This window comes from Harpia harpyja, chromosome 3 (genome assembly GCF_026419915.1).
Source record: "Harpia harpyja isolate bHarHar1 chromosome 3, bHarHar1 primary haplotype, whole genome shotgun sequence".
Lineage (NCBI taxonomy): Eukaryota > Metazoa > Chordata > Aves > Accipitriformes > Accipitridae > Harpia > Harpia harpyja.
The window spans coordinates 14,061,400-14,075,643 of record NC_068942.1 but is presented as its reverse complement, the minus strand read 5'-3'; positions in this window follow the sequence as shown (position 1 = coordinate 14,075,643).

The following is a 14,244-nucleotide window of genomic DNA, read 5'->3' as shown; positions in this document are numbered from 1 at the left end:
GATAGATATCTTAGGGTCTCTACAGTGCCATTCTGAAGTTCTGTCACAGTGCTCATGGCACTGATATGCCACAGTCTTTTGTTGATGTAGCTTAAAACCCTGGCAGTGATAAAGAATTTCCATGTGTTTTCTTGGTTTTCTTGTATGACAGACATGAGAGGTGTTAGCAGACACTGCAGGCAGTCCTTTAGTACTCCCTGGGAAGTGAGGATATGTCAGCAATAGCAGTAACCTTTGTGGAGGCTGGATCTTCTAGAATAATATTGTAACAGAGCTGGAGAATTATGTGGCAGTATGGGGCATCTGCACCGTTTGGGATCAGCTTGGGATCAGCTCTCATATCAAAACTAACACCATTCCTGTTCTGTAGCGAAGTACAAAGTGCACAGTGCTCTTACTTCCCTTAAGGAACTTATTTCACTTTTGATTTGACAGGATTTGTTAAACTTCGTTACATTCTTTAAGGTCTTTCTGCTCGCACAAGCATTTAACTCAATCTTTTGTAGTACTTCAGTACGGATCTTTGAGGGGTACTTCAAGTTTGTTTTTAGGGGATGCTTGTTAGCATCTTGTTAGCTCACTGAACTTCTTTTTTTCCCCTTGTGTGAACTGACATCACTTCATTTCTTTATCTGAGCAAAAACAGATGGGGTAAGAAGGCAATTTTACCACTCAGCGTAACTTGGGTTATATTCTAAATGCAGCCATTTCTCAGTTGGAATTTGCTATTAATAATGATTAAGCCTTAAGAAGTTTTTACAAGTTTAAGCATTTGTAGGGTTTCTGTAGACATAAGACTTTTATTTCTACATAGAAATAATAGACTTTTATTTTCTGGTTAGCAGAGTGCCAAAAAGAATGTGGGATCAGGTCCTTAGCTGATGTAAACTAGTAGGTTGTGAGGTTTTATGTTGTTTTAAGTGAAACTTTTTAACAAATTACTTTATTCACAGTTTTCAGGAAGTGAGATTTTGGCCAATGGAATTTAAGGAAATCTTACTCAGAAAGTGAACTCATTTTGCCCACTTACCCAAGACTGAAAACAAAATCTCCCAGAGCCACTATTCACCACCTTGCTTTCTTTAGCACGTCTTGTTCTTCTGCCTCCAGAAACCCAAGCAGATTTTGGACAATTGTATCTTGATTCTGAAGTTTTTGAGATCCATTTTGAAATGAAAGTTGGCCTATTTTGAAAGGGAAGAGTAGTATGTTAGAATATGATTGAAGAGGGATTTGCTACAGCAAAAGCTTACTGGCTGCAGCTGCTCTTCAAATCTGGCTATGCCTACTTATATTTAACAACTCTTCTTGTAGCCAAATCATCCTCAAGCTCAGAGATGGGCATTTTGGATTGGACAGTCAGTAGCATTAAGCATAAGGTAATTGGGGATAAGAGTGGTGGAGATGGAGTGGTTTAGTGAGAAGGAAAGGGACAAGGAACAGGACAGAAGGAGAGCTTGCCTTGTAGCATCCTTTCTTGCCAATCCAGGCAACTCTTAACTTTACAGAGACATTTTTGTGATATTCATGCCTTGCTCCTTCCTTCAAAACTAAGACCGTGCAGGGCTGTTGGGTGCTCTGTCTCTCCTAATCATTTTCATTTTGCTATCAGATGTAAGTTGAACAGTAGATACATGTGATGTCTGTAAGTCAGGGCTTTTCAGATGGCTAGATCTACAAATTCCCAGAGGAGTTTTTTAAAAGAAGTTCACTCAATTACTAGCTGTGTTTCCGTGCTTCTTTTGGTCAAATGAATGTAGTTCTAGTGTGGTTGTTCTACACAGTCTCAAAGGACTCTATTTTAAGATAGCATAAATTAATGTGAATTTTTGTAGTCATTGATGCTTCTGAAAGAAAAGGATAGTGTGTGCTGTGCATTTTAGACTGTACTAGCTTGACATGAGTTAGTATTTTTCAGGAACTGCTGTCACAAAAATACAGGTTTGCTATTTGTGTAATCCCTTAGTGGAAGAAAAATCATTCTTAGAATGATTTATGAGCACATGTGTTTCAAAGTGATTACTTTAGGCAGTAGATCTGTGTTTTTACTTAAGTCTGCATTAGAAATGCAAAGGACAGCATGGATGGACAGGAATTTTTATCTCTTTTCCTTCATAACAAGGAAACACTTCATATTAAAAAATTATAGGTAGTTTTGGAAAAGTCAGTTTAGAAATATGATGAAAAATTTCATCATTTGTCATTATGGAGAACTACTTGTGGCTAGAGAAACATTTTTTCCTTCAAATCAGTCCAGGCTCGCTACACGCCAGCTTAATTATGGTCAGGCAGTGATGAGAAAACATACAATCCTTAACTGATACAGAAGAGCTAGCATAAACCAGCAGATGGAGAAGTATTTACATTTTAAAAAATCACATTTAGTGATTTGGCATAGTTAGTTTATGCTTGTGGTGGTCTTGATGTCTTAGTATAGTGGCAAAGACATAGTCTATCTTTCCTTAAAGCACCTATGGAGGTGCCAAACTACCCATAATGTTTGAGAGGTCACTGAAGAATAAATGATCCTTTTACGGGGGAGCTTAAGTGCACCCATGATTCTACTAACTATGTCCATAGGTATTGTAGGAATATAATCTCTCTAAATGCTTTTTAACCTAAGCTGTTTTGTTAGGTGGCATAAAACTGGCCCACAGAACTTTATCATTTCAGTGTACAGGAAAGGCAGGCAATTCATGGTAAACACCCAAATAGCGTTGACTGAGGGAGGGAACCCCTATAACTCTGTAAGTGAGAATAGCCAACTCAACTGCAAATAGATATAACTTATTTTTAGCTTTAGTGAGAGGTACATATTTATTTGTTTTTGTTCCCTCCCTAAACTGGTGATGAGCAATGCAGAACGATGAATACAGCTTTTGCATAAGATAATCAAGAAATCAGTCCTTAAGTCTCTCATTTAAATTGCATAAAAGCTGGAGTGAGAAAGCACTGGGGGAAGAGGAGGCAGAAACTTCAGCTGAAAATGAACCCAATTTATAAGCAAGATAAATTAAATACTACGGTTGTATGCCCAAATGCAAAATAGTGAAATGGTTAAGGTGATTGTATTTGTATAATCCTGGGGTTTTGCTACATGTACCCCTACATCTAAGTGGGAACAAATTTGAGATTGTGATTGTGTGAATTGAAAAAGGAGGAGCTTTTCCTTCTCCTCATGATACAGAGAATTATGTGTGAAGTGGTTGTAGTACCTGCTTTTTCAGTTTCTTCTGTTGGTATGGGTGAGCCCTGAGGAATTTTTCACTGAATCTGGAATTTTCCTGCAAAAGGTTGTTTTGAGTATTTAAAAAATGAATCACTTTACATCTAAAAAATTCCTTACCAGTAGGAATATGTTGGTACTGCAATAGATCAAAAGTAGGTCTGAACATACAGTCACAGGCATTTGTTTCCTGTGGAGAATCCCTCCCCATTTAAACTATATATGAATATAGCTGTTGTAGGTACTGTCTATAGTACCTACAAAGCCAAAAGAGAGAGCTGCTATAACTGGCTGGATTCTTCAGTTTGTCTGCAATTTCGTACAGAAAATAGTGTCCAGCATTGAGGTGTGTGTTGTCAGGGCCCTGAGGGTCCTTGCTGTCCTTGCCCACCTTCCTGGGGCTCCCTCCCCACACCGTGCCCAGGACCCCATTTCAGCCCCCCCAGGGCCATCAGTCCCTGCCCCAGTGATGCCACGTCAGGGGTGGTCTCCAGCTCCCCACAGCCCTGCCCTGCTGTCCTCAGGGAGGTGCCCGATGCCCAGGGCTGGGGCTGCCAGCGGTGCCCCCACCCCCAGCTGCCCTGCTCCTGGCTGGGGTGGTGGGTTGAACCCTGGCTGCCGGGTCCTGCCCTGAGGGACCTGGGCAGCCTCTGGCTCCTGCTGCACCTGACACAGGTCATTCAGGATGAGTCTGGTTTTAAGTAAGGGCAGACAACACTTCAGAACAGAAGGAAAGAAAACGCTGCTGCGTCTTGCTTGCAATAGGCTGCCTCAAATACATTACAATTTGGAAGACAGATGGAAAAGGGCAGCAAACTGTTAGTGTCCTGGTTTCAGCTGGGATAGAGTTAATTGTCTTCCTAGTAGCTGGTATAGTGTTATGTTTTGGGTTCAGTATGAGAAGAAGTTGATAACACACTGATGTTTTCAGTTGTTGCTAAGTAGTGTTTAGGCTAAGTCAAGGATTTTTTCAGCTTCTCATGCCCAGCCAGCAAGAAGGCTGGAGGAGCACAAGAAGTTGGGAGGGGACACAGCCAGGGCAGCTGACCCAAACTGGCCAAAGGAATATTCCATACCGTGTGATGTCATGCCCAGTATATAAACTGGGGGGAGTGGGGCTGGGGGGATCGCTGCTTGGGAACTAACTGGGCATCAGTTGGCGGGTGGTGAGCAATTGCATTGTGCATCACTGATACATTCCAATCCTTTTATTATTACTGTTGTCATTTTGTTAGTGTTATCATTATTATTATTGGTTTCTTCTTGTCTGTTCTATTAAACTGTTCTTATCTCAACCCACAAGTTTTACTTCTTTTTTCCCGATTCTCTCCCCCATCCCACTGGGTGGCGGGGGAAAAGAGTGAGTGGCTGCGTGGTGCTTAGTTGCTGCCTGGGGTTAAACCGCGACAGTTAGTAATATTAACGTAGCGCAGCAATTGCATTCATGCTCTACAGACTTATTTATTGAAAAATTAGTGACTATCAAGCAAACTATTCTGTGAAGTAAAAAAATACACTGTTTTTCCCCTCCTGTGTTGATCTGTCTTTATCGTTGCTTGGTGCAGGTGATTACAACAGAAGTGATTCAATCATTCCCCTTTTTTTTCACACTTTAGCTTTAAACTAATGATTTTATCAGTGGACATTTGACCGATATGATAGGTAGAAAATGTAGATGTTCTGCATCAAGCATTGTTGGCTTGTCTTGTACAACTTTTATGAAGATACTGCTGCTGCTGTTGGCATGGCACTTTCTGATGTGGTTGGATAAAATCACTAAGTGGGTGCCAGTACTATATAAACCTGCTATGCAGTGTTGCTATACAACACTGGTATGTTTATGCTAGGTTTCTCTAATGATGTCAATACAATATGTGCATATATATAAAATACAAGCATGTTCACTTCTGTAGAACTTTTGGTGAGTGAGAAAAAGTGGCATCTGAAAGTATAATATTACAGCCTGTCTGACGAGGAGTTTGGCCTTGAAATCTCTTGAGATGGATTTTTCTCATGAGACTGAGTGTTTGAAGTGGTTTATATGGCAAAAATGCATGAATACATGCATATAATATGGATTTGAGTGGGAAGATATGGGAAAAATAGTGAAATCCAGAAATAAATTGAACTGACCTTTTTCAGAGCTGATTGTCTCAATGTTTGCTTGGGATCTTACACTACTCAGTGTCTTACATACTTCAGATTAGTGCATTGCTTGGACAGCTTGCTTTGACTTCCAGTCAGTGTTTAGGGTTTTGGGTTGCTTGTTATTGCTCGTTCCAGAGCTATGAAACTGTAACAGCTCTGCCCGTGCCACCTAGCCAGCTGAGTCCTGAAGCACCAAGCAGAACAACTCTTCTGTCTGTTACAATAAGGTTAAAGGATTTCTTTTTTATTTACACAAGGGGGTTTTTGGTAACTACCTTATTAAGGCTATTTAGCACTTGTGCCCATGCATATGTGGTGGGTTGACCCTGGCTGGACGCCAGGTGCCCACCAAAGCTGCTCTATCACTCCCCCCCCCTCAACTGGACAGAGGAGAGAAAATATAATGAAAGGCTCGTGGGTCAAGATAAGGATAGGGAGAGATCACTCACCAATTACCGTCACAGGCAAAACAGGCTCGACTTGGGGAAAATTAACTTAATTTATTGCCAATCAACCAGAGTAGGGTAATGAGAAATAACACCAAATCTGAAAACACCTTACCCCCACCCCTCCCTTCTTCCCGGGCACAGCTTCACTCCCGGATTCTCTACCTCCTCCCCCACAGCGGCACAGGGGAACGAGGAATGGGGGTTACAATCAATTCATCACACGTTGTCTCTGCCACTTCATCCTCCTCAGGGGCAGGACTCCTCACACTCTTCCCCTACTCCAGCGTGGGGCCCCTCCCACAGGAGACAGTCCTCCACAAATTTCTCCAGTGTGGGTCCTTTCCACAGTGTGCAGTCCTTCAGGCCCAGACTGCTCCAGCGTGGGTCCCCCGCGGGGTCACAAGTCCTGCCAGAAAACCTGCTCCAGCGTGGGCTCCTCTCTCCACGGGGCCACAGGTCCTGCCAGGAACCTGCTCCAGCATGGGCTTCCCATGGGGTCGCAGCCTCCTTTGGGCATGCCCCTGCTCCAGCATGGGGTCCTCCCCGGGCTGCAGGTGGAGATCTGCTCCCCCGTGGACCTCCCTGGGCTGCAGGGGGACAGCCTGCCTCACCATGGTCTTCCCCACGGGCTGCAGGGGAATCTCTGCTCCGGCGCCTGGAGCACCTCCTCCCCTCCTTCTGCACTGACCTGGGGGTCTGCAGGGCTCTTTCTCTCACATGTTCTCACTCCTCTCTCCCAGCTGCCATTTCTGTGCCCACTGCAACTTTTTTCCCCTCTTAAATCTGTTCTCCCAGAGGCACTACCACCGTCACTGATGGGCTCGGCCTTGGCCAGTGGCAGGTCCATCTTGGAGCTGGCTGGCATTGGCTCTGTCGGACATGGGGGAAGCTTCTAGCAGCTTCTCACAGAAACCACCCCTGTAACCCCCCCTGCTACCAAAACCTTGCCATGCAAACCCAATACAGCATAGAAAACCTGACTCTCTAGTAGTAATCGTACAGTGATAAGAGTATTTTTAAGGACAATTTCTGCTGAATATAAGTATCCTATATCTTTTAGAATTGAAAATTTTTAAGTTAAATTATAACCAAAATTTGTTTTTAAAACATAAGCTGTTGTTGGACTATGTGTTACTGTGATAAACACTGGCAATGTGCACAGTCAGTTGAACATTTCATCAGAATAAATTCTTTGATTATTTTGGTAATATTTATATCCTTCGACAGCAGAATAAATAAAAATTAAGATCAATATTTTCTCTGTTGCAGGAAGACACTGTTTAAATTTTAAACTAGACATATTCAATTTTATTATGTCATAGCCTGCCCTAACCAAAACAAAACAAAAAATTAAGATTAGGTAAAGTGTTGGATGAAAATTTCTGTCTTTGTACAGGTGTCACACTCTACCAGAATTGTAGCACTGCAATTAAATTCTTATTACACTTGCATGTTTTTAGTCTTATACTGGTACAATTAATTATATCCTATTTTATGCACAGCTTTGAATAAATGTTTATACCTTTATGATAGTAATCCTTCTATTGGAGTTGAAACCTGTCCTTCATTTTCATTAATCAACAATCCTTAGATAATTTGTCCTTAATTGTCAGAGTCAAATTTCTGCTAATCAGGTTCAATTTCACACGATGCTCCATATGTGCTCTAGCAGAATTATGGGTAAGCATTACTTTGAATCTGTAAGTAAAGCTGTAAGAATGGTCACTCAGTGGTTGTTCACATATACTGATAAGATTGTAAAACAGATTAGATTATTAGATATGTGTAGCAGGACAGAAGACAAAACTCCCTTGGAAAATCTTCAGTCATTTATATGTCAGATAGCATAAAAGGAGGTAGTGCTTTCTAATAGCTAGAACAGACATTGAAGGTTGAACCTCCGAGCAGGGAGGGGAAATTAATTTTGTGCTACAGTTGCTGTGTAAAGCAGTTGTGATGAGAGTGAGTCACCTCAGTCATACTAGGGCTCAATGTGAGGAGTTAAAGGAGTTGAGTTATGCTCAACATGATACAGCAGAGAGAGTCAGGGGACATCTGGGGAGAAAAGGAGGGCCCCTGCTACTCTCCATTTCATCTTTTGCTTTTTTTAAAATTTTATTTTAAATTTGGTTACTGATAAAATGTCTCCCATTGCCCTAACCTCTTCCTTCTACTTTGTGCTCCCTTGTTCTCATTGTTGACTGAACAACAATGGCTCTGCACAACTGCATTCATTGGGAGTTGTTCATGCTTTGCCAGACCTTGTTAATGAAAAGAAATATGTATGTGAAAGATAACTGGAAGTGTAGCATAGCCAGAAAGCACATGGCTGGCAGGCGTGGAGCTGAGGGTAAATTCAATTACTCATTTTTAATTTGGGAAATATTTAGTTTACCCACTTCAGTTCAATGATGAATAAAGAATTCAACAAAGGAAACTTTGGAGCAAATGGGTTTAAGGCCATAAGATTAATATTTAAACATGAGGCTATGAGACAACGCAATAGACGTGCCTCCCTCTTGTTTTCTTTAAGAATGTCATGAAATATTTTCTAACCAAACAAACAGAGACTGGAAGGGAGTGGTGTCTTTCCCCAGAAAAACAGTATATTTTTAAATTTTTTATTTGTTAAGCAAATTAATAAACTTCTGTCAGTATCGCAACTTCAGAAAGAATTCATGGAGAAGCCTTTTGCCTCTTACTACTGCATGTAACTCTCTCAGATCCATAGACATCTATTTTTGTGGGGTAAGAGAGACACCTCCTGAAAAGGCTCATAATTCACATTTTTCAGTTAGATGCTTGAAGCTGAGCAAAATGAAGTTGGGGGGTGAGGTCTGGGGAGACTTTGCATACAACATGGCACCAATGGCCATGTTATCTATTGCTCCATCTGAGGTAGTTTGACCATCAGGCACTAAAATATTTGAAGCCATTAGTATTATGTCTGTGCTATGTCTACATTAAGATGGGTTAAGAATGAGGGGAAATGTTTTATATTTTTAATTTGTTAGGAAATAAGTTCCCAGACTGTGGTATAAATACCATTAACTGTGTGAACTAATACTACATGAACTACTACTTGTAGTAGTGCTTGAACTTTTCCGAAATGTGGGGTGAGGTTCTTCACACAGTCAATTACCAATCCAAGTAAGTGTCTGAGTGCAGCTCGGGTGGGCTCTTTTGTACAGGCAGTTGCAGCTGATCTGTTGGTAACTGCCGGGGCTGGCAAGAGAGAGGGTACTTGCTGAGGCTGCAAGGGATGGGGACTGGTGTTTTACTCCAGGAGTTTGGTGACAGAAAAGTGGAGGTGTAAAATTGGGATACTGCTTTGGCAAGCAGGCGAGAATGAAAGGATGACAAGCCTAATCCTTGAGCCTGACATGAGGCCAAGCTGCAAGCTGTTGAGATATTGTCAACAGTGGCAACTACTTGTTTTCACCAAAGGGAGAATGTGTGTTCTGTCACAGAGTATTTGTGATTTCTCTGAGTGTCATGAATACCATACTTACATTTTCACCTTTAACAAAATATTAGTCATTTATGTTTGAAAAACATTTTTTAATTATCTTGCTTTGCTTGACTTTTTTCACCTTCAGAAACGTAACAGTCAAAGTTGCTTGGAAAAAGCATGAAGAAAGTCAGCTGTCAAATACTGTTTTAAGTAACTCACCATTTACCATTCAAATGCAAAATTTAGCTTGCAAGATGCTGATTTTTTTGTGATTCATATATGATCTATGACAGTCATCTCAAAGATAACATTTATGAGATTGTTACATTGGCATCCTTCTTGTAATAAACATTTGTAGAATAATTGAAATTTGGTAGATGAGTAGTACTTCAAAATATTAAAACTGTTCACTGTGGGATGTTACACAAGCATCCTTTTAGCCTCAGCAGAATGAAATAAAAGCAAAGTTCTTATCAAACAGATGCATTAGTTTTTTTAGTTCCACTCTCTCTTCAGAAGGGAATAGACAAAATAGTGTTCAGGAGCAATTCGTTTTTTCCCATCCATTTACAAATTGTGGGTTTTCAACAACACTGAAACGTGAGCCATAGAACAGTAAAGGGCTATTTCCAGAACCCAACAAGAAGTGTATCTGGTTCTACAAACACCAAGATCCATGCTACACAATTTTTAACTTAATCTCAATACCTAATCAATTGTCTACATGTACATCTGCATGTAAAACATCAGATACAGAAACACTTGGGCAGAAACATTTGTATTGAACGTATTATTCAACTAAAAATTATTTGTGACAAAAATAGGAATAGATTAGCAATTTCCATGAAACTTGTTAATTCTGTAGAAGTTCTTAAGAAATGTGTCTCTTTGCCTTGGAACAAATGTTAGAAAGTGAGCATTTTTTATAAGGAAATGCAATAAGTTGAACTTATGACAAATGGATTGTATGTTGCGACCTGAGCTGTATTTTCTGTGATGCACAGAGCCCTAGATTCCTGTAATACTCTTCGTCTCTTAGTGGAAGATATCTTAATTAGTAACAGGATAAATTGTTTGAAATTGGGGTGGTGAGAGGAGAATAAACTGAGGACTGCTGAAATTCTGGAGCAATGTTTACAAATTGAAATATTTCTGATTGTAATTTCAATTCAATCAGAAAAAAAATGAAATTTTGCTTAGGATCTATGTAGTTGTACAATGCTTTTATAAATGTGTTCTGCAACTGCATCAATATATTCCAGTCTGTCATACAAAGAAATAAGAAAAAAATAAATAAACTATGAAGCAGAAGACCAAACTCTACTTTGTAAGTATTTCTCTAGGGAACAGCTAGTGATGTATAATATATGTGATGGCTTATTAGGAAAAATCTCTTCCTCAGATTTGGCAGGTGGAAAGCTAAAGAGCTATGCATTTGTTTGCAATGGTAGACAATATCAAGAACAGTTAAAACCAAAATCAAGTCCCGATGGACCTGACAAAAAAGAACAGAAGGATTAATTCTTTTACTGTGCCTAATGCATCTTTGAGACTTGCTGTAAAACTTATTTCATTGTTCATGAAGCACTTTGACGTCATCATATGAAAAAAGTTTGAGAAGTATTAGTGGTTGGTTTTGCTCATAAAAAATACATTATAGTCTACTACTATGTAATCTTTTTCAGTGAAATAAAGTAATAGTAAATTTGATTTTTATTATGTTTCTGTTATATTGTAATTATGTTTTATAATTATATATGATGTTCAGTACTTCAGCAAAGAGTTGCTTTATAATTAATTACCCTTGCTGTTGCCACAGATTATAAAATACCAGTATAGGAGTCATATGCTGAAGGAGAATATGTGCTAAAAGTTCAGTGAACGCTTACCATTCAATATGCAAGAATGATCAGCACAGAGGGGAAAACTGTTGCTATATTGTCTCAAGCATATTTATATATCAAGTTATAAATGTTCTTTGACTTTACAACTCAGGAAGTTAAAGTATCAAAGAGTTTCTCTTCTGATTGGAATAAAGACTGTTTTAAATGGATCCACTCTAAAACACTTTAGGACAAGCTTAACTGTTAAGTCAGCAGAAGTACTGATATTCAGAAATGTAAGCATAATCATGTGCAAATTTCTTTGGAAGTAATGGTGGAATACAGCAGCACTCACTGGGAATAAAAATGCTAGGGAATTAGGTCTGTCCCTTTCACTCCTCTCGTACCTGATGTAAGCGAGGATCTAGGATTCCTCTATAATGAAATGAAAATGATGAGAACCCTCAGAGCTCAATTAATCCCATCTGCCTAAAATATTTGATTTAAAATTCGACGGTACTGATGACTAGTTTGGACACACAAAATCGGGGAAGTTCCATCTTAGCCCTTCGTGAAATATCTTCACAATTGAACTGTATTTATTACTGTACAAGATTAAGAGCAGCTACTGCATGATTTTTAAGTAAAATAGACAGATCTTTCATTTTCACTAAATAATCAAAATGAATAAGGGTTAAATATACCATTTAATACCAACATACAATTTTAAGTTCTGAAAGGACTGAAACGGTTAGTTACTGTGCAGAATGACTGATTTCACAACGCAACATGTGAAAATATAACTGTATCAAGTGTCTAATGTAGATTTTACTGTAATTATTATTAATTATAATTAACTTTTATCAGGTAAATGTAGATAATTGTTTAAAGCCTTCTTTTTCTATGATAACCTGTAAATTAAAATAATCAATAACATCATAATGTTTGTCACCATCACATATTAAAATTCATGAATAATTTCATCTAGAATTGGGTTGACCATGTGAGTTCACCTAGATCTTTGTACTTAAGTCATATAATGAATTTGACCCTTGTTATCTTGCCCATTACATTAAATTTACAAGTTTCACTTAATCATTTTCATCAGTCCTCCACCTGTCACATAGTTTCTCTTTACCTTCCTTTGGTTAAGTTGTCAGTCAAAATTACTAAATGTCTTAGAATCATAGAATGGTTTGCGTTGGAAGGGACCTTTAAAGGTCATCTAGTCCACCCCCCCTGCAATGAGCAGAGACAAATTCTACTAGATCAGGTTGCTCAGAGCCCTCTTGCACTGATGATGCTTCCATTTCCCTAAAGAATGAGGGAAAGTGTCGGAAAACTACTTGAAGTTTACAACTTATACAAATGAGGCAGGAAGAAGAGAACATGCAGAGTCTGATGGTTAGGAATAAAAAATAATATATATGTTACTCTTTTAGTGAAAGGTAGCATTGCTTTGTTCATGGACATAATTAGGAAACAAAATCAGCAAATGACTGTGTTTTAGTTAATGTTTAAAAACTGGGCATCTCAAATGAACATATAACTAAGGTTTAATCGTACTACCTTTGGCATATATACACTAGAGCTCATTCTTCCTGATAGGCACTTTTTATTTCTGGTAAAGAATCTTCCATTTGTTTGCAGATTTCTCTCCCTGGCAAGAAGGGTCACATTTAGCTGTGCTGAAGCCAGCTCACCTCTCTGTTAACAACCTGGTGATTTTTGCAAGTATATAGCAAGTTTCAACAGGAATCTTGCCTCATTAAATATAACTGGGTGAGTCTTTTCTGTTCTTATTTTTTTTCCTTCTTTTGGATTAATGGAAAATTATTTACAACCATAAAATGTAAATATTTTAAGTTTAAATTTTGTGGGTTTGTGTTTAAATTTTGTGGTTTACTCCTCTTTTGCTTGCATGAGGGTGGTAGAATTGACAAAAGATCTAATGCTCTCAAGCCATGAAATCATCAGGGATCTCAAGGATTATCCGGTGCTTCCCTACTTTGGAACAACTTTGACAATGGACTTACCCAAGAAAGCACCCCAGAAGGGTGTGACATTTCTTTTGAGTTGATACCTATATTCTGAGTACCATGTGCACTTCATAGCCATGACAATTCCCAGACGTTCAGAGAAAAAGGTTGCTGTCAAGCTTATGCATGGGCAAACTTGCTTTCACTGAGTGAAAAAACAAATGAAGCAACAATAGGTGGTAAGGAAACTCTGATTTTTTTTTTTTTTAATCTCTTGCACTGGGTTTTAGAAAGTGCTGAAGTTGGTTGCCAGTAATAGATAAAACGTCATATTATTTACCTGCAACAACATGATGCCATACATTAGCTTCATGGGAATAGAGGAGAAGTCTTGTTTGGTAAGATTATAACTTCCAAACTCTAGTAAACTTTTTTCCCAGACCTTCATGCCAACCATCTGTTAAAGCATCTCTGCAGAACTAGCCATCTGTTAAGTACTAAATCCTCTCTAGTGTTGTGCTTGTGTATATTTTTTTCAAGAATATTTAAGTTTTCTGTTTCAGCTGGTATTGTACCAACAAATATGAATAAGTGCCTTATTCTTACCATGAAAACTCTTGCAGTATGCATACTGCAGATGGGTAACTTTTGATACATTAGCCACCATTCATAGACAAATGTCCCATCATAACATTAGTGCTTTATCCATTACCTAATTCAAAAAATAAACTCTATTTTTGTTATCTTGTGACTACATAACTCAGGATTAATAAATAGATAATAGCCTTTTCCTGCATTCTGCTCACATTAACAGTGTTAGAGCTAATTTAATAATCTTTAGTTCTCTTGCACTTGTGCATAGAAAACTTGGAAACTGTAAAACAAAATTGACTTATACATCAAACTGGAAAAAAATGTGCATTAAAAAAGACTGCTATATAATCTCATTTGTGCCATTGGCAAATATACTGTATTGTCTGTATTGGACTTATTAAGGGTTTTGCAGTTGGTGGTGCTATAATGAAACTAGATTATCGATATGCTAGCTGGATGACTGCAGAATTATTTGTTGTTGATTTATAAGTCATAGATTTTTATGGTAACTTCAAATATAATTATCATTTGTAATTACCAAGAAAAATAATCATAATTATTCTCTGCTGTG